Source organism: Glossina fuscipes, unplaced genomic scaffold (assembly GCF_014805625.2).
Source record: "Glossina fuscipes isolate IAEA_lab_2018 unplaced genomic scaffold, Yale_Gfus_2 3, whole genome shotgun sequence".
NCBI classification, from domain to species: domain Eukaryota; kingdom Metazoa; phylum Arthropoda; class Insecta; order Diptera; family Glossinidae; genus Glossina; species Glossina fuscipes.
The window spans coordinates 15,692,280-15,711,596 of NW_023998417.1; positions in this window are offsets into that span (position 1 = coordinate 15,692,280).

The window sequence follows — 19,317 nt, forward strand, 5'->3', positions numbered from 1 at the left end:
TTTTTAAATTACGCAGAAAAAAGAGTCTGCCAGCCAGCAGCCTTCGTCAACCATGAAAGGTTTGTTAAAATATTTTTCCCGCACTATAAAATTCCACCGTTTGGCCTAAAGCCATCGGAGAAGTCCATCCTTAACTTGATCTCATAATGTTGCGTTAAGCTTTAAAATTAATGCAGACAGTGGTATCACATATTATATCACATATTAAGATAAACTTTTTCGGCCATCTAATGACTATTTTACACGGTATGTTAGTTAATTGTTTTGAGTTAAACACTTTACAATATTAATGCATTGTTAGTTAACATATGTAAGATGTTAAGCAATTTCCAAATTTCCAATATTTCATGTACTATGTTCTATCTATTGTAGTTGTCAAAGGCGCTAAGGAGGGCTTTTTGCATTCACTAACGAAAATATCACTGCATGTTGTTACATTTAACACGACACAGTTCGTTATACATTGGCTACTGAGCGATTTCTCGGCTTCATTACCGCACGTCTAAATGTCTTTACAAATTAGATCGTAGTATAAAAATGAAAGGTAGACAAATGGATGAACGAAATTAGGGAATAAATTAATTTATTCATTTTTTTTTCTGGCTTTCTTATGCCATCGAAAGATGGCGCTAGCGTTTTCGTTGCCATTGTACCGCCAGTTTTCTACTTACTTCTGTCTTCACATCTTTCCAATAGCCGTTGGATGAATGAAGTTCATAGAAGATGTAGCTTTCAATACTTAATTAAACCTTCGAATAAGATTAGAGTATCAAAGTTTCTCACAAATTTACGGTTTCCTTGGCTTTTTCTGCTTTGTTATTAAAGCAAACAATAACAGTATGAATTGGTCGAATTTGCTATGCTTGCTTCTCTTGTAAATGATTGTGTATGTTTATGTATTTGTGATTACATTGCAAGTAACCTTCGAAACTGTAATTGTTCCAAAATAGCAAGTTAGAGCACATTACTTGAATGTGCATGAATGTGTAATTCATGTACACTTGTAATGCAATAAATTGTTTGGCTGCAAACTAAACGCATTTTAGTTTACTAGAGTACAAAAGCTTTTCATGGGTATTCCTATAATATATGGTGGCGTATATTGTACATATTGCACTTATATACTATGCGCATACTTAGAAATTGTACACTGCGTACCGCCAATGAGGAAGTTATATTAATCTTAGAAACGATCTCCGAACATACCTCCGAAAAGTCCTGTAAGCGCACGGAGCATAGGGGATTTGAAAACTTGAGTTGTAACGTAGAGATAGCAGCCTGAATAAGGAGCCGGTTTAGATGGCTATCCGTTAAACACGTACATGTATACATTTATATATACCTTCCCTTATTAATTTTGCGATTTCAAATTTAGAAGTCGGTTCGCAGTATAATTGTGTCATGAAAGGCTTGAAAACATGATTTCACATGTACGTATCGTGTCACATATTAAAGGATCTCTTATTATAACAGCCTAATCGCAGAAGCTCTTCGGGAATCGAAAAGTCTTTGGTTTATGGCGGTACATCCCTTTTCTCTCATATGCCCCAATATACATTTTTTTAAATAATTTACAATATATTATTGTACACAACAGTTTTTACAGTTATAAATAAGCAAATAAATTACTAGACATTTTCTGAAGATAAGAAAAATAAACTTTTTCCTGAATACATTCGAACTGGTAGACAAAATTATATTCACAGTTGACTCTTATAGGACAATAGTAAGCTGCTTATGAATTTTATTTACGATCAATAATGAGGTTAATACAGACTTACTCATCCATTTTGTTTTTATAAACTCGCATAATACGAAATATATTTTACTGAAATTTCATCACATTTGCTTTTGTCATTTCCTTTATGAATTTCAGTAAATTCTTACTAAACAAACAATCAAATTATGCCGGGAATATAACATTTTTCCACAACGACAGTAATTCAAATGCTTTGTTGTTTGCATTTCTAGGAAAGAGAAAAACCTTAACTTTTTATTTTCGCAAAAATTTTTGCTCTAAAGCAAAACCAATACAAAAATATCACGCATCATAGTGCTCCTTAAAAGGCAAAACATATCTTATACGTAACCGCTTGCCAGTCGAAGTTTGCGACAGCTGTTCGCAAAAAAAAGTGGGGAAGAAACTAAAAGTATCAAGAATAACGAAGTAAGCTTGTGATGAAGCGCATTAGCATATCGTTTACTAGTCCGAGCCCAAGTCGCTAAACGCGTTCTCGGGGACTGCCCTAATTCAAAAAACATTGACTGTGTGTCCATTTATATTTTCATTGAGCCTGAAAAAGTATAAAAGCAAACAACTTTCGCATGTCCCATAAATAAACTGAGCAAAACTAACTTCATGGTGCCACGTTGCAGCATAGAACGCTACGTTACTTGTTTATATTTCACTAATAAACAAACAAAAAAAAACAAATAAATAAAAAGTAAATATATAATGTTTGACCCTTCACTCTATTTGTTTTTGGGTTTATAAAAGCGAATATTTATACAAAATATCTACTCAACGAATCAGGAAAGAGTCCATCTTTTCTGGCTTTAGTATACGTAGACTACTCGTTACTCGATTAATATGAGACCATATAAAACCCTATCCAAAATTTGGGCAAAGACTCATGCAGTTGCGAAGGGAATTTTACTTGTCAATGCGTTATATATGCCTGTGAGGTGTACACGGTAAAGCAATGCGAAGAAGAATAGCAATTAAAAAACGCTATTGCTTTCCTATTGGAGCCTTTCATTGCTCTGTTTTAACGCAATTTTTCTCTTCAAATTTTGTAAAAATAAAAGTTAGTTTTTGTAAATTCTCTGACTATTTATTGTTACACTTCATAGCTTAACATTTTTTATATTCAAGAGGGTAAGTGTAGAAGCTGGACATGACTGAAAGTAGCTTAAGTCTACTATCAAGAGAAATCAAATCGTAGTCGCTGCCTATTCATTTTCAAGACATTTACATCTAAATGTTTAAAGCACACGACATATATGAGTTCACATAGATAAATAGACTTAAAAAAAGGATTAAAATCTTCATTTTTAAGTTGGCCAAGATATACTTGCTACTCCTTTGATGAATAGAACGCGCTTGAAAGGCATTAAGTCCTTTTAAATGCCAATAAGTACATTATATGCTCAGCAATGGCCGTCAGAGGTAACGACAGCGCACCTCGTCAATGCAGTGCGCTTTTTGTTAGGTCCCCCCGCCGAACTGTTAAAATTTCTAACGATTTATTTAGCGGCTACATATTCATACTTATATCACTAGCCTTTATTTTAAAAATAAAAATGAGCGAAGGCAATTACTGCAATACGTTAAAATACATAGTGATGGCTTCAACTGAGCAAGTGATACCGTCCTACATTTGCCTACACACTAAATTTTCAAAATCCTAAAAGTTGATAACGAAATCAAGTACCCGCGGATGAAGTTTCTCTAAAATTGCTGTAAAAAAGGATGAAAAGGGGAATGAAACGAAAAGTTTTTGCCTATTTTGGGCATTATTCTGCCCATTTCCTATGCAATTTCAAAAATTGAATATGTTTTTTAACGACTTTCCGTTAAACGACAACTGTTTAAACAAAAATCGTTTAAACTGCCCTAATAGTTTCCTAAAAATTTCTAAATATATTCCGAGCATTTTGTACGTTTCGCTTTAAATTTAGTCCAACGACATATGCAGCAGAATCTATTCAAAGAAAATGTACTAAAAATATTATTCATTCTACTTCGGTCATATTGTTTGTTTATTCGAGGATATATTATAAAATGTTCGCAGAAAGTGTTCATTAGAAGAAACAGAACCAAGACTGAAAAAATGAACATTTTGAATTCACACCATTGCACAAACAAAACCTACAAAAAGACAAGAACAATTGTAAAACCTTAATTTCTACTTCATTTAATGCCTGAATATACTTCAGTCACTTTAAAAAACCTCCACAAATTGCAATGAGGAATGACTTTTCTCTTATCATTTCTAAGTGCAGAAATTGATAACTAAATAATATACCATTCCACCCAAAAACGGGGGAGTTTTCGGGAAACGCTCCATAAGGAGAATTTCTGCTGAAATTTCCGATTGTTATAGGATCAATATTTCAGGCAGCATTTCCGTGTTTGCCACCGCGCAGTGGTTAGAATACAAAGCTTCTAGGTTGACAAGTTTTTCGTTTCGCATTCGTTTATAGAATACATGTAATTAATGTGTTATGCAGCAAATGTGAAAAAGTATAAAATCGGCAAAGTTTATTTTTCTTTTACCAAAAAAAAAAAAAAAAAAAAAAAAAAAAAAAAAAAAAAAAAAAAAAATAAAAAAATATAAAAAACGAGCGAAATAAGAGAAAGTACAATTTGATTCATTAGAAGTTGAAGGACAAATAATAAACTTCTTGCCTTTCTCATCTTTTTTAATTAGGCAGAAATTAACACTTCTTCGATATAAGGATCCATTAACCAACAAAAATGTTTTATTCCTTAGCTTTGGCTTTAAGATATTTTAAGATATACTCAGGGGCAATGCTACGAAAAATATGTGTTTGGACTCTTTTCGCCATCAACTAAAATCATGGGAGCTTTGAGATAAGTCGATTTTTTGATTTTGCAAACCCCAGAAATATATAAACGGCCGACATGGCCAAATTGAGATTTAAGGCATTATGATAGAGAAACCTACTTAATAAGAGGCTCTAGCTGCTATCTATGGAATGATAAATTTAGTGTACCCTCCTTTTCCTTATTTGCTTATTAACAAAGTTTTTCAACGTTTAAAGTGAACTAGTCGTTCCAGCCTTAAACAAAAGTTTACAATGGATGATAGTCATTCAAATTCATATTGATTTTCCGAAGCATAGTCATTTATATATAAACTTAAGGTTCGGTCTGAAATCATATTTGCCATAGCAAAATTTTCGCAGTTTCCTTTATAATTAATCTTTTAACCTCGATGCGGCCTATTTCAGTCTTGCAAATGATCTAAGAAAAATTTCACAAATTTCACTAAACATCTGAACATTGCTTTTTTTTACTTAAGTAAGTAAAGAAATTTTGCTTTAATTTAAATGCTAGACAACATTTTCAAATTGAATAAATTAAAGGCTAATTCCAACGGCTTCAACTGTAGTTATTGCTTTCCGTTTTAATTACAGTTTTCTTCTCTTTAGTTTTAATTTTCACCTAAAATGCTTTTCATTGCATTCATTGGAGACTGCTAGTGTGGCTATATCATACTGCCTGTTGCCACAACATCGGAAAAGGAAGCTGGCGAATAATAACTAGATACGTCTGAAGATTTTTTTTTGGATACAAAAACTATCTCTGTTTGTATGTGTTGTGTGCATGGTCCAATACCTGTTTATTGTGCTCTTGTTTGCCTTGTTATGTAGTGTGTTTATGTAATTAATTAAGGAAAAGAAAAACATGCAAAAAGTAAAAGTGAAGAAAACTTTAAAATCTTTTCTAAAAACTCTATAAAGCGCAACAAATAAATTAAAAACTTTGTAGAACATAAAAATTAATTAAGCAGAAGCACTAGCATTAGTCGAAGCAGTTAAGATGCAAACGCCCAAGGTCGGCGATAAGACCTTGTTTTGGGCAGAACTGCGATGATCAGTGCAGAACGGCTTAATTAACGGACAAGAGCTTGTTTATGTTGACGGAAATTAATCGAGCGCGAATGAAAACAGCAAACAGAAGCAGTAGGAGGAGCCTGTCAAATTTTATAAAGCATCCTCTTACTCTATTTAGAGGAAGTACACAAAGTTAATAACAATTTTAAGTAGCTAACTAAATTGGACTTGTGTGCCGAGCATAATTTTATTCCCGTAATCGTTTGGCGACGAAGTATGACTTATGTCAATTTCCTCAACTAAAACACTTCCGTATAAATAAACAAAACACAGTCAATTAAATCGTATTTAAAGTTTCGCCTCATTTTTGATCACAAATTTGATTAAAAATTTTTAGCTAATGCTAAAAAGCAAAATAAATTTCGTTAATGAATCATATATGGACCACAATGTAATCTGGGTTTATTTGTTTTATCGATTTTTTGTTCATTGCGCCTTAAAATTGTGATAATAGTTTCTAAACACAGCGTTATTGCAAATACTACAATCTGATAACAGCAACAACAACGACAACAACGGCTTCAACAATAAAAAAAGTTTGTGCAAATACTATAAATTTTCAATAAAAAAATATATTATGACAAGGAGGAGGGAGAGTGTGGGCGTATGTGTGTGGTGTGTGTGTTCAGATATATATAAATCAGGGGACGGCAATAATATGTAATAAAAGTTAATGTGAGTGATATTGAAAGTGATTGAAACAAATGCAAATATTTACCTTACGATAAAGTTACAAAAAGTAAAGTCAATAAATTTATTGCTATGCCGGTCGTCAGAAAATGGGGATATACTAATTCTGTCATTCAATTTACCACCGGAGAAAAACTATCCTCCTTTGAATTAGCTCCAAATCGTTATATCCCCGTTCACTCGTCTTGTTCGTCCGCACTTCCGCTAAGACGTGCAAACTCTCAAAAATTGATATATAAAAGTACAAGTTGCGGGACTTTTTTTTATCCGTTCCCAGCACATGCACACATCGCTCATTTGAATCTCAAAGCTGTTTCGCTTATTGCTACTTAGAACTTTTCAAAGTATGTTGGCACGTTTGAGCATCAACAAATGTTCCATGAACACCATATAATTTGACTAATCGATCCGCCTACTCTTTTCATTTTTATTTTTCCGCGATAGTTAGTAATTTTTGAGATTTTAATATTACAATAAAACTGATTTGTTTTTTTTGTCCAACTAAACTTAACTGTGCTTTACTATAAATAATTTTAAAATACTTCAAACGGTTACTTTGGTAGCCCCTTTTAAGTAAACGGTGTAAGGAGATGTAGCAAAAGTTACTTTTCCGCGGTCACGAAAACCTCGACTTTTTTTTAAAAAGTTTTTCCTCGCTTTTTCTTTTCCACACATAATATTAGCTACGGTAATTTGAGTGTTTGCTTAAGACGGCTTTGTGCAGAATTTCTTTGGGAATTCTACGAAGGAAATTAGAAGAAAACTCGAAGCATTGTTGCTTTGCAGATTTAAAGCGTAATCTCTAAAAAAACTTTCCATTCCATTCTTCCGGCTTCATTACGATTAAAAGTTAAAGTTTTTTTTTAAATTTTTCTTTTCCCTTACAACAACAAGGTTCATGAAATATTTAGTAATTCTCGTGTGTAAGTTTAAGAAAATTTTTTTGTTATTGTGAAGGAGAAAATATATTTTGCTCAGAGTTTGTTAAAATTTCGCAGACTCCGTTGAACACCGTATAGCACCCAATTTAATTAATGGCTTTTCCTTTCTCATTTATTTGCCTTTGTTTTAAAATTCAATTTTCTCTTGCTTATTTTATGGCCGACTTTTCCCAAGTTCTCTAAGACACTGAATCTCAACCGGCAATAACTTCTTTTTTTGTTTAAAACCGCTTGAAAGTTAAATACTCCAAGTCTGAGAAATTTGAGAATATTGCGAAAAGAAGAACAAGTTCCAATGGGTACCGGTAAATGTTCCGTCCATTGCAGGGGTTGCTTTGGATTTGTTAGACGGGGTACTGAACGTTAGAAACGATTGCTTCTTCTCTTTTAAGCCAAATCTTTTCCTTCGAAATGCGCTCAGTTAACTTCAAAGTCGTCAGGTTAATTATGTTATTATTTTTTTAGTCGTCTTGAAAGTAGTCGATTATTAAGTAAGTTATAGAGAAAGCTTTTTTAACTACTTCAACCGCTATGAATATTGTTGCCGAAGGTACGCAAATGTATTTAGTGTCCTGTTAAGTTTAGGTCAGCGATAGTTCAATATTATCAAATAATGAACGTTGAAGTGGCATATTCGGAAAGCGCTGGTATCGTGGCTTCGTGCAGTTAATATTTTTTGCAGGTTAGCCATGTTTAAGCTGTAACTGTGACATTTTGTTTGGCAAAATAGTTTGTTGCTTCACAAAGAGGTCTCGTTAACATGACAATAAATGCTATTAAAACTTGTTTAATTTTTCTAAGAAATTTCATTTCACTTGAAAAGACTGAACACTTAAACATTTAAAAAGGTTCCCTTAACAATAATCCATGAACAATTAAAATAAAGTTTAGAAACAAAAAATATGTATTATATTTAAGTTTCGAATAAGAGCATTCGTTCCTGCATACGCTCCCTAATGTGATATTCTCTTACTTCATAACAAATTTTCAGTCCAAGCAAGATTTCAATCAATATTTTTTTCGTAGTTTAAATTTAATTTAATTCGTAATAAACTTTTTTCTTTAATTCTTAAAAATAAATTGCTTTTGTATTCAAATCAGGAATAGAAAATAAAAAGAAGACAGTTATTTAGACAGAATAGATCTGTAAATCGAACATTTCACTTAAGAACGAATCTCGCTATAATTAATTAATAAATGTCTGTCAGCGTTAGTGAATATAGAATTTTTTATACTTTAGTGGAATGTAGCTGTTGTCCTACTGTTTGAGTGGAGTGACAGTCTATACCATTTGATAAACAAAAATAAGCATTTCCTTTAGTTCAGACAAGGTCTGAAAATAAATTTAAACAGAAACACAAGCCATAGTAAATGTTGGACTCTAGAAAATATTTTTTTCAAAAGATCAATATTCGTTCGATATATTTTTGGGCAAGTTCTCGCTCTCATTTGAAAAATTATATCCCCTATAATTTAACGTAGGCGTTCTTCCATGAGCAGCCATAAGGAAAATGATCCAGGAGCTTGTTCGCCCCAGTTTTGAAATCTATTGTTAGTCCACCACCGATGATCACTTAATCGATTATAGGATAGCATAACAAGTATCGACATCTTTCTGTCATCTAAAAATGCCATTTAAAAATAAAGAACACGTGGTCCATCTTCATTAAAACAAAAAAAAACTTCCTGCTTTTTCATACTAAAAAAGTGACCAATTGCTGGACTTTACTGAAAAAAAGCTAAAAATTCACAGTCTATATATATATATATTAGAAACGTGTGTCTCTTATTACGATATTCGACATTTCTCTCTAATATGCTATTAAAGTGCATGAAATTATACAAATTCTTAATGTCAGAAATTTACTTACATTACTGGACATTTGTGAACAACCTTCGTTATAAATAAATGCAAAGTAAGCTTTACTTTACACAGAATATTTGTACGCAAGAAGGATAAAATAATAGACATGCTTCTAAGAACTCCCATTGTATAGTGCATACAGCTTTCTTGCGTATGAATGAATTAACTTAAAAGCGTTCATACGGACAATATTGCATACAAATCTTTTCATATAATATTACAACAACTTTCATTTAAATAATTAATTAGTAGAGCTTTTATTGTATATAGGTGACAGGCAACCCGCGCATACAATCGGAGACACGTTCCAAAAAATTGCCGTGTTTTGCGGATCCTTGTTGTACGAAACAAAGAACTAACTCAAAATGGGGGTTAGGTTCCAAAACCTAAAAAACGCGTTATATTATATATTTTCTTATTGAACGACGTTTTCATCATCATTGAGCACTATTAACCGCGGGCTTTATCTTTTTGCCAAGATGACCCCATTTCCTGAGCATTTTTCTGCATTTTCTTTAGACCACTGCTGTACCTTTTGCAAAAATTCTTTAATTTTAGATTGCTTGCTTTTAGTTTAGTTCCTTTCATTTAAAGGATCTTCATTTAAGAAATGTGACACTAAACGTTCGGCTAAGTGTACAGTTTTCTTTATGCTTTGCAGACTTAAGGGTTTTGGCCACTTCTCGAACCTTGTTAGAGTGAGTCCCTGTTACAGAAATGCCATGTTGTACGGCGGTTACCTGTACTTCAGTACCTACGCACAAACAAAGAGGAGCAATCGTCTATGAGCGAATGCAATGTAAAATAATTTTTCTTTAATTAAGTAATGTGAGCGATCTATTCAAGGATTTTAGGAAACAACAATAACAGGCTCTATTAGGCATTTTATAAATCTTTTAAAAATTGCAGTAAAATTAAAATATTATTTTATTACAAACTGGGGTTTAAAAAAACCTTTGTTGACAATAGAGGTACAGCACAGGCAGCTCATATATCACTAATTTTTACCTTGGTAAAAAGAATCATGTTTCTCAGGTTAATCCAAGTACCTTGCTAGAGTTTTACACTGTTTGTAGCTATGCAGGTATAAAGCTGTCTGTAATGGGATCATGGGAAGTAGATGAGGCTCTTGACCTATACTCCCTTAAACATTATCGATGAAAGATTAACAACACCAGCGTCAATTTTTCAGAATATCAAAAATTTATTTTCTACAAGAAATACCTTCTGTGCCGTGTCGGGCATAGATAACAGAGCGGTTAGAAATGCGTAGGTATCTTCACAAAGGAATTAGAATCGCGCGAAAAAAGTTTTACCATTTATTACATATTCGGTTATAGAAATAGACCTTTTCTATCCTTTTTTCAGCCACGTCGCACCCACAAAATAAAAAATGTGCAAATCTTTCTTTGACGGATGCAACAACAGTGATAATCATGTAGAAAAGCCGATGAGAAAGAATTCTTGAACATAGAAGGGTATTTTCAATAAAAAAAATTAATTTAACTAAATTGATTTAATTTAAATAAACAAATCAAACAAAATTGGTAAAAAATTTATTATACAAAACAAAAACGTATGTATAACACATTTCAAGGCTTCGAGCGCTTTTTTTCGACACACGGCTGTTCAAAACTAATTTTCATTCTTATGATTAGGTTTATCTTCAATGTAACATTTTTAGAGATACTTGTCGGATGTTTTCGATAGGATAATTGAAAGTTTATTTGTCCACAAATGATCGCCTTTTTTGTGATCGAAAATTGAAATTCTTCAGTCAAACATTTGCCAGCCACACAAAAGTCAAGATGTTTAATTTAACCCGCGACTTTTTCGAGCTGTAGACAGGCACGCGTGTAGATTAAGTGATCTAATTTTAATTAAGTACTTACTGTTGTATTAAGTTCAATAGGACAAATGCGCCTTATGTTAAGTTTGCCGTGTCAACCGATTGCTAAAATGTATTCGCGTTCCTTCACATGCGTACAGTGCAGATATGAAGTGAGATTGTACACGATATGCAATTCATTTTTTTTGAGTGTAACACTATAATTTACAGGATGCTTTTGAGACGCAGTAACGTTGCCTGCCAATGTGTAGAACGAAAACTTCTTATGCTAAATTTGACATTTATACTTTGGTTAATGTTAAATTGTCTTGCTTTGCAAAAAACTTGCAGACATATTAGAATATGTATAGGGAAACATATTTGCTAATGGTTGCAAAGAAGCTCTCATAAAACCCAACACCGAAAATGATAAGAAAAATGTGCTCGAAATAATTGGTAGAATATTTCACTTTTACGATAAATTGCAACGAACCATTGTCAAGACATTGTTAACTTTAAAAGAAATTTGTGCGAATGATGTAACTGGAAGTTGCTGATGTTCTATTCGCTGTAAATGCAGCGTTAAAATTTAAAAGCTAAATACATTTCCTCTTAAAGAATACTATGTTTTAAAGAAGAGAAATGCCAGACATATAATGAATAGCGTTCAAGCTAGAAAATTTGCCGTGTTCACTTTAGTGAATTTTTAAAAATACTTCTCAACCTTTTCCCTTCAAAACACATCCATCGTTAAGCGAATCAATCGTAATATAAGCATGACTTATCGATCTACTTTAAATTTTAACTAAAAAAAAAATCAAAGGAAAACATTTCTCAAAAAAGTTCTCTTAAGAATAATTGAGGTTATTTATTTAAATGTATATATATATATATATATGTTTGTGTGTGTGTTACATTCCTCAATTCAGTCTTCCTTAAGGATGTGCCACGCGTCCTAAATTGTAAGTGAAAGGATGGGAAAAACTTTCGCAAAAACTAAAAGAGAATTTCCGTAACGGAATTGCATGTCGAGAATAAAGCAAAAAACTGTTCATAAACTGCAAAGCAATATGCTTGATGGCAAAAGTGAAACTGCTTGTATCAGTCGAAGAAAAAACCAAAAGTTGAATAAAAATTGGAAAAGAGGAGAAGACCTGAAGTGATGCTTCTCCATTCAGGGAAGAAGGAAACGGTACAGTGCACGGCATTTTTTAAATTAGAAGACATTTTCTCTTTTAAGCTTTCTTTTTTTTTTGTTGCGTCAAAAATCACCCACATATATGCAAGCAGGTTTATTTTTTTTATATTTCCTATCGCTCTCCATAACAATCAAATTTGAATGCTTACTAAGTGAAAAAGTGTAGTAAGCAAAATGTAAAACTTTTCAAAAAAGCTTACTGTGCTGCAAATCGAGAAATGACAATTTGCCTATCGACATAAGGTGTTCACTTGCCGTTTTAATATAAATGACAGTTATTCTTTGCATTATAATCGTCTAGTGCACGAGCGTTACCTCTGCCACACTTATATTTACACGTTGTTGTTTGTGGCAATTTTATGGTTGATTTAGCTGAAGCCACAGGGAACTGCCTAACACATAAGAAAACTAATGGACCAGGTGTGAAAAAGCTGTGCAATGCTGCATTCGTCCAATTTAGACCAAATGATAAGTGGACGATTGCAGGTAAGCGTTTTGAAAATTTCTTTGAAATATAATGAGTCCATTGGCCATTGGACATTGAATACTATGTACCAAACTTAAGGAAAGAAGCACATGGATAATTTCGTTTATTGTTAGTAGACGAATATTCTAAATAACTTATTATTTTTTTTCTTGAAATCTAAGAACGCATTACAAAGCGAGTAAATTGTGTGCAACAACCACAGCAGCAACTGGAACATATTTGAGAATATAAGTTCAAAAAACGTGCATTGAATGAACTTCTTTTGTGTAGAAGAGCGACAATATTCAGTCGTTCTATACCCTACGATCCCGAACAGGCTAAATTAGTGTAATTTTATAACTCTGTCGGTCAAATCGCGTGCCCACTTTCATCTAAAAGTTTCAATATAACATTTTTTTTTTTTTTTTTAGGAGCCAAATGCTTATTTCCATTTCTTTGCTAATATGGAACGTCATAAATTTGATTTGTTTACGCAACATTGACATTTTGCCTACGTTTACCATAGTTGAAGATGCTTCTAGGACTGAGCCTTTAATTGGCATTTGTCACATGAATGCTGTTGCGGAGAAAGACTATTTGTTATTGTCGTGTTGCAGACGTTGCAATAAACTTTCTCATTAGGTATGCGATACATAGATAGGTACGGAATGCACTTGTAAAATGATTAATAAGAGATTCTCATGCAGGTGGGAACATTGCTAGCCGGGTTAGGGACATATGCAGCCTCTTGCAGCATTTTCTTGTACCCTATTCAATCAGCAGCGTTGGCCTTTGCAAAGCCGAACTCACAGTTACACTGCGCATAGAGCAAAATAGTTAACCTTAGGGTTAAATTACTCTTTTGACAGATGAAGTTTTGCTGAAGTCTTATATCTATTGTACATTGCTTCTTTCTGACTTAAAGTCCTTCATTTGAGAGCTCGACACTCTATTTGCTGGCAATGCGTATCCATTTACGCTTTAAATCATTACACCCAACCCCTGAAGGCTTGGCGAATTTGAAAACAATTAAAGGTTGTCTCTTTCCTTCATAACGCTAGTTGACAATAGTCAGAGAGATCATAATAGACCTCTGGGCCTATAGTAGTTTGTTTGAGAAACCATTTTACTGCTGAAATTTCGAGACCTTTTCCCAATTAATTCTTTTTAAACAAGGCTGACAAACCGCGGGGAAGTGCTTTTGATTATTTCGGATGTGGCAGCGTCTTTAATATATCTACATACTATTTATTACACACACGAAATAATAATCATATTTTCAATGGATCCAGTACAGCCGTTGTTTTTACATTTCGCGGGATGACTGAGAATTTCCCTTATAGTATACTCGGTAGATTTATGCGCCCGGCGGTAGATTTGCTGGCCGTCGTAGCCAACTACAACCCACATTGCGTTTGCACAGTGCTCATAAGTCTCATAAGTGCATTGATAGCATGCTATAGATAGCCAGAAAGTCATAATTCATTTTAGTACACAATTTTCTTGGCATTTAAAATATTAAAATTGTCGGATTGACTTACATGTTTTCTTTTTTTGGCTTTCTTTGTAGTAAGTTCAAAACACATTGCTAACATATATGGTAAATATAAGTTAAAAGAGATATTTTAGGAAAATCTTAAATAGAAAAAAACTTGAAAGCATTTGGGGTATTTTTACATTTACATTTAAAGAAAATGGAAAGCTGTACAACATAAAAAAATAGAGGCGATCTAGAGTTTGAAAAATAAACGATTTTTGTATATATATATATATATATATACATATATTACAAACAAATGTAAGCGCACATAAGTGCAATTGAATGTGTGCGCTGCGCTTGAATACATGCATGTGTCCGTGTGACCTTAGCATTGTGAGTGGCTAAAAAATAACTCGTTTAGTTTCCGGGCAGACTTTATCCTTGCTTTTATTGTAATGCTCCTTGCTAAGAGAAGGAGATACATTAATCGTGTCACCTCGTTTGAGATATAGAATCTATTAGTCGATTTACTCGTACTCGCACGTCATTCCGATATCTATTCTTAAAGCCATAAATATCAAAGAAACTTGATAAAATTCCGAAATTCGGCAAATCTTTTTATTAACATACATAGTAGATAGGTGAGAAACGAGACCACAATAACCAAAAACTCAAAATGTTTAAAAAAATATCCCATTTGCAAAAAGTTTCCTATAGCAAGTGGCTATTTAAAATTTGACTCGGGTTATCCGCTGTCATCCTAAGTTCCGCACAAAACCTATGTCGACAGATTAACTAGGTCATCAAGAACAACAACTCGTGAGCATGATAGGTGTCCAAGATTCTTCTTAAAATGGAAAACAATTTTTCCACATGTTTTTATTCAACATTCAGTTATAAAAGTTTTCAAAAATAAAAGGATAAAAAAGCATTGAGATGAAATTTTCAGCTTTTTTTGTAGGGTTTGGAATTCATTCATTTATGGTTGTGATCATATGTGTGTGCGCGGGTTTACGTTATTCAATACTATAATGTTAATACACTCATATCATTTTTTTTCTTAGTAGATTGGAAAACCTTTTGCTGTACGAATTATATGTATATCACATAAATTTTCCGAAGAGAAAGCGTAATAAGTGGAAAAAATAATACGAATAACTAAAAGTTTGCATCCATAAAATACGAGAACTATAGAAAAGAAAACAAGAGAACTTAAAATGAACGTTAGAGCAGCATGCAGCTCTTCGAACAACAAAAAAAAAAAATGGTCAATTAATTTCCTATGGTTACACATAGAGATGGAAATCTATCTCCTATTATGTAATAAATTTGAAAAACACGAAAATATTAATTAAAACAGATTCTACGGTAATAATTGCCATTTTTTTAAATACTTAAGGTAATCTGTTATATAACTTTCTCGATTCGATTAAATAGCTTTTATCCTTCGATGAATGAGGAGCTAAAAAAAAAGTACATACCATTTTATCGCTCATAAATTTTTATATCCCCGTTTTAGAGTAGTTTGAAGGCAGACCAAACTTTCCTTTCTTCTCATTTGTTTTCATTCAATCTCTTATCAAACTCTTATTGATATTATTAAGAATTCCTTGAATTGATTTAATGAAATGTATTTGCAGCATCCTTATCATATTTTTTATTTATTTATTTATTTTTGGAAAAGCAACCCACAAGAAAATCGATTAATGTTAACGTTGTTGAGACTAAGATATTGAGTAATCGGAAGAGTCTCAAACGTTTTTAAGTGGGCTTAAACGATAAAAGTTCGAAGCCATTGTAACTTTTCGCGATATTTTCGTCATCTTTGGGTGTTTTCCAATCGAAAATAGTTATTACGAAACTTTGCGAAAATCAAACATAAGTAAAGTAAAGCACAATTAAAATATACTCCGTCTTCTAATCTTTTCCAATCAGCTCTCCTTGCAAATTCTTCAAAGCTTAACCATACTATTCAACTATTTTCTTGTTTTTTGAATGGAGGACAGAATGACAAGTTAAAATGATACCTTTAGTACCACTCGACTTTATATGCTGCCAAAGCACCATAGGATATCGATCGATCCAATTAAAAATTTGCAATTTTTAAGAAATGAATGAATACAGAATAGCAGAACAATAGTTTCTGTAGCGCACAAATTAAGCCAGAAACGAACTTTAAGAAGTTCCGAAACTACTTTCTTTTCAAAATTTTGAAAACTTCTTGGGAATTTAACGAACCTAGCGACAGACGCCAAATAGTCCAACAAATGAATAAGAAAACAGGTACACAAAAAGTCGGACGGGTTCTTGAATGCTTTTCGCTGCACTGAAATGAACTGAATGTCTTAACGTAAGCTTGTAATCTATTAGTGTAGCGTATATGAAGACGATTTCAAAACGTTCTTAAGCGAAGACATGTATCGAAAAATTTTTGAGGCGAAGAGGGTCATATTCCACCATACCATTTCATTTTTATAGCTTTCTTATTGAGTTGCATGCACACATGGCGACGAAAATAGTTTGAAAGAATTGCACACATCTGCATATACGAAGATATATGCAAATAACTGTGCGTGTTTACATGACCAAAATTAAAGTTTACCTAGAAGTAATTAAAAATTTTGTTGATGATGATGTCTGATGATAAATACGCTGAACCGGCGTTTGCTTACAATGCTTTTGCTCCAAATTACCAATGAGTCAATAGTGGCTTACAATTTGCGTGCAGTTAAAGAACAAATTGATCAATGCGAGTTATTCTAATATTTTTCCGTTTTAATTGATAATCTCTTCCTTTCACTGAATACTTCTCCTTCTTCCTCTAGAGAAAATAAGTTGGCAAAATGTTTTGCCAACGGTCGGTCAACAGTATTGCTAAAGCTACTAATAGGGAAATTTAATCCAAGTTCGAAGCGCTCTAGCGAATCTCTCGTTACACTTACGCAAGGGTTTCACAATGCTTCTGTACTTTGAAAGTGTTATTAAAAGCAAAATAGGGCACTCGTACTAAACTCTAGAAATGTGTCAGCAAAGTTCGTGTCGCCTATTATTATTTTGGGTATTTGTTTGCATGCAATTGAGTCGCGAGTCGTTTGCAAACGTTTATTTGAATTACATAATGTTTATGGATCGGTATTTGTCTGAAGCTAATGAATTGAACTGGGATGATGATTGAAGCCTCCCGCAGAGATTTTCAAAGCGATGAGGAATAAAGCAAGCCTTTTAAAGTAAGGAAAGGATTTATTAATAAAATGTTTTGCTTATCTTTATCTTTACGTGATATAACGATTTTGGAGGAATCCATGTAAATATAAAAATTAAATGAAAAATAAAAAGAAACCAAAAAACAGAAAATTAAACAATTAATATAAGTGAAATGTAACTCTCTTGCAATGAAAATGAATATAAATGCTTGTGTCTGTGTATGCAACCGTCAAATTTACCCGTTTCCTCCGAGCATATATTTAAACCTTCTTTTAAGTTCCGCATCAAATGTGGATTGCATACTATGGCAATCATATCGTGTGCAACCATCAAATGAATAAATTTATGGAGAACGTAAGATATTAAGTCAAGTCATTCATGCTCATCAGCCCGCCCGTCTGGTGTTAGAAATTGCAAAATTAAACAAAAAAATTTAAATTTTAGTCTTCAATAATTTATATATGTCAAGTTGAAAAGCGATACTACGTTGGAATGGATTCTCAGGAACAATTTGCTACACTATACCGAGTTTACATCGACTTGATAGCAATTGATTTGTTAAGAATTCGAATGCCAAAGAGTGTCGGTTCCTTAAAAATGTTGACAAAATGCTGCATATAAATTTTCAAAAGGAAGTTGAAGTAAGCGAAACTTTAAAAGAAACAAAAAGGGGAAGAAAATCGCACTCTAGAAATGAATCGTTGCAAATTTTGATCGCTTGTATCGCTTACTTAAGCTAATATGTCCTCACATCGTTGTTGTGAATGCGCTCTTGAGATATTTGAATATTTTTTCCATAGAAAATTTATGTTACACTGTACCTTTAATATTAAGCAATTATGTTCTTCAATTATTTTGCAGCATGTGTAGTTTTAATTGATACGACAAGATTGCGTGACTTAAACTGTTGTTAAACGTTGGACGCTCCTTTCGCTGCATATAGAGAATTGCAGTGCAGTGAGAAAAGGGATTTCACATGGAAGATGAAATGGTTCTTATATGTATGTAGGTATTGATGAGTACCCAAGATTCCACATTGATCGCAGTCTTCTGTTTCTGTTTATATTTCATTTTATTTTTGTTTATTTATGTTTTTCTTTGTGTTTGTACACTCAAAGCCTTCCTTCTCTCACAACAACTGATTCATTCACATATTTCAATGACTTATTCCAAAAGGAAACTACATTCACGCATAATATAAGGCGGGGGAAAAAATAATATAACAGGTTTTTACTTCGCACATTTTAACGGCACTAAATGGTGGTCTGAGGAATTAAACCTTTCAAAAGGGTTCTTTGAAATGACTCATGTGTAGAAATTTCCCTTTTTCCTAAGTTGCTCTAAAGATGCAAATTTTCTCACTTAGCTGAGCTATGTAAGAAACCAGATTATATAAGATGCGGTTGGCTAGTGAATCTATTATTCGTGCAAAAAAGTGCTCAAAGCAACATGAAATACGAAATTTGTAGGAGCTTAGCATGCTCTGTAAGCAACTAATGCTAAAAGCGTTACAAATAAATAGTTAATGCTGAGAAAATTATAAAATTCGGAAAAAACCTAAAACTTAAGATTGCTATTGTAATGCTAAAGCGCTCTCTTGCTATGATTCTTTCCTTTGCTAACTCTACATTTTTCGACAAATATAAGAACTTGGCAAGTACTCCACTGCGAACATCGTATACGTATAATCGGCTTTAATTTAAAATTGAACAAAGTGTATTCTTCCTATGTCGTTTCTCTTTCTTTAATATCAAAGAAAACAAAAGGTTTCGGTTAAACAAAAGATTGTTTATTTTTCCTAAACAAAGATCGAATGGATCAAGTTATAAGCCGCTTGGTTTGACAAAGCAATCAAACTACTACTACTTCTACTAATTTTATATGCAACATTTTTCGGTAAAATTTATTTTTTTATTGTTGCTTATCAGATATCAAGATACTCAGTTTTTTGGTCCTTAAAAAAAATCCGTACGTATTAGCTGACAATTCGAAGCGCCAAGCAA